Below are 3214 nucleotides of genomic sequence, written 5' to 3' on the forward strand. Positions count from 1 at the left end.
GAATGCTTTGACCAGCACTCTCAAGTGCGGACAAAATTATACATGGTAAATACAAATTAAATCAAGAATCTTGCTGTTTTCCTATTCTTTCAACCCAATTCCACTCATAATTTGTCTCTTTGTTCATTCAAGTTCAGTCTCATCTTCTTTCAGAAAAAAAACTCTTTATCAAAGTGCATCGCATGTTTTTCATGGTTCAAGTCTACCAAGTATAGAGCAACCAACCACCGAGGTGGTATCCCGTGTGGTAATCTGGGTCATGTGCCAAGCTGAAGGCCAGGTTCTAATCCCTCTCTGCCACATGGGTCTTAAGACATATTTGGTAGAGGTCTGCCTAACCCCATCTTGACCTTCAAAAAAAAAAAGTATGGAGCAACCAAGATGACCAGTATAGGTTTGTGGTGAGCGAGCCTACTTTCAGCCATACTTGACCATAACCCCATGACCGAGTCTGAGGCTAAGTGAACCCTTTATTTGAGGAGTCTCATGGTAAATTAATAATTTGCTTTACCGGGAAAAAATATGGGTAACTATAAGTTTTTGTATATATATATATATATATATATATATATATATATATATATATATATATATATATATATATAAGAAATTATTTTGAAAGTATTGCATATTCGGGCAGTTTTTATGTTATTGGGCAATTGAAAAAACTTGCAAAATTATGAGGGTACGGATCTGACCCTGATCCGATCCGTTTTCAGCCCAACTGTTTTTCGGGGCGGAATACGCAGCTGTCAAGGCAACAGCTGTATCATGGGACCCACTACAGCTGGGTCTAGCGAAAGCGCGTCCGGCGCGGGTCCCACGGAGGCGCTGCACACCTGGCCGACGCGGTCAAGGAGAAGGAACAAAACTCACTGCCGAATCCCTCACTTGTGCAAGAGCACAGGGTAGACGACACTCTGCACGTGCCGCGGTGAGTAGTGTGGGTTCCACCTGGACCCCAGCCTCAGGTATAAATGGGAGACCCCAACACAAAGCACACACAATTTTGACGCCTTCTTTGACTACTACTGCTGCTGCTTCCTCTTCCACACCTTCCATGGGGTTCTCTACCTCTCTCATCATCTTTCTAGCTCTCTCCTCTCTCCTCTCTCTCCATTTGGTAGAGGCCCGCCTTGGTTTGGATTCTCTAATGGTAACAATCTCTCTCTCTCTCTCTCTCTCTCTCTCTCTCTCTCTCTCTCTCTCTCTCTCTCTCTCTCTCTCTCTCATGTCATGCTAAATGAGTATGAACTCTTATTGTGTTGACACAGACGATCGGAAACGATCATCCGAGTCCTCTGCCTCCACCATTGGGTATCTCCTCAACTTTGATATAATCTTAACTGCCAACTTCACCTCTATCTAGGCGTGGTTAGGTCATCGGGCCCCGAATACTTTACAAAGTTACTAGAGCTACACAAAGCATAGAAAATCGCTTTGGCGTAGCAATTTTCTGTGTAAAACACAAGAAAGAGAAAATCACTGCATCGCACAGCAATTCTCTGTTTAAGTACTGACACCCATCACTGGATCTGCTCAGCCTGTCCATGAGGGATACGCGCATGTCGCTTATTGCAAGGCAGAAGCTGGGTGTACTTCCTGGAGGGTGTGGAGAACCTGGGGTTTTTATACCAATGAGCTAGCGAGTGAGGTGGTTTTTCCGTTGTCGAAAAAACTCTCTCTCTCTCTCTCTCTCTCTCTCTCTCTCTCTAGCTTGTTTTTCTCTTAATATATGGGACTGCCTTTATTTTTTGTTGTGAATGCGAAGAATATGGGAATTTGTATTGACTATTGAGGTTTTATTGTGTGCGTGCAGACTGTGATGGGGCGTGTACAACCAGATGCAGTCTGTCGTCGAGGCCGAACCTGTGCAAGCGAGCGTGCGGCACATGCTGCGTGAGATGCAGATGCGTGCCCTCTGGCACCGCCGGTCACTATGAGGAGTGCCCTTGCTACGCTGCTCAGAAGACCCACGGCAACATGCCCAAGTGCCCTTGACCCTTTCCTTTGCTAGCTTCCTCCTCAATCAATGCGTGTCTAGTGGAAAACATATTCATACTCATATGCACCCTTCCCTTCCTCTAGTATTTCTTTGTTTATGCAGTTAATTTTTCACCGCTCCCAGTTGGTGCAATGAAATTTGAGGCTCAGCCAACGAGTCAGGTTGCTATGTTCCAGCCTGACCTACAAGTACTTTTTCTCCATGATGCTTATCTTTCCATCATATTATTCTTGTCTATAATGAAATTGTAATACGAGTGGTAACGAAATTGCAATAGGAGTGGTTGGTCTCAATTTTCTTAGTCTCTAAGCGTGCACGCTCGCGCAGAGAGAGAGAGACGAAAGAAGATCAACATTAATACTCATGAAGATCAACAAAATGTTGAACCCATGAACCGAACAAAGTAGAAACAAAACTAAAATATAGAAAAAACAAAGCTAAAGAAAAAGAAACTACAGACAGCTAGCAACAAAACAACAAAGCCTACTCAACCAGGATCCGCAGGATTAGAAGAAACCACCGCTGAGTGAATGTCGTTCAGATGAGAGGAGAGGTCTCAAAGATGCATACGTAATATTGCACATACATCAACCAGGATTTTATGGACAAGATGATTAAAGATGACCGGAATTTGACGGAAAGTAGCATCATTGTGTGCCATCCAAACAAACCACCAAGTAGTAAGCAACCATATCTTCCAGATCAGTCTCTACCGCTTGCATCATCTAATTTCAATAGGGCCCAGGAGAAGATCAAGCGCAAAAGACTTTTCTTTGACAATTACATTCGGAGATCTCCACGTCCTATTAAATAGGGCCACAAAGATTGGGCAGGACCAAAATAAATGAAAAGTAGTTTCTTCAGCAGCTTGACACAATACACACCAACTTGGAAACTGAAAGCCCAACTTCTTTAAATAACTATGAGTCTGAACCCTATCATGCAAAATTAACCAAGCCAAGAACCGAGATCTTGGAGAAGGGCCCTTACCCCATAACGCACACTCAGGGAACCAATCTGCCCCTGGGGGAGCAACGATCTATATACTTTGTGGGTGTGGAATGCTCCATTTGGAGTAATCGCCCATTGCAACCACTGATCATAATTTCTAGCATCCCCAGTTTGATCTCTGAAGGACGATAAGTCTCTCAGCCACATGCTTCGCAAGTGCGAGATCGCCAGACCCCGGGTTCCATGGCGAAAAAGAGA

The 3214-nt window shown here is 44.0% G+C and overlaps 1 long non-coding RNA gene across 1 annotated transcript; it reads left to right on the top strand.

Annotated features, from left to right (window-relative positions):
* The first annotated feature begins 1003 nt into the window (after positions 1-1003).
* On the top strand, positions 1004-2298 carry LOC149832746 (uncharacterized). The gene is made up of 3 exons (XR_016433365.1): positions 1004-1156; positions 1275-1317; positions 1820-2298. It is a non-coding gene; the product is annotated as an uncharacterized LOC149832746 (long non-coding RNA).
* The last annotated feature ends 916 nt before the right edge of the window (positions 2299-3214 follow it).

This window comes from Nuphar pumila, chromosome 7 (assembly GCF_984573655.1).
Source record: "Nuphar pumila chromosome 7, dmNupPumi1.hap1.1, whole genome shotgun sequence".
NCBI lineage: Eukaryota > Viridiplantae > Streptophyta > Magnoliopsida > Nymphaeales > Nymphaeaceae > Nuphar > Nuphar pumila.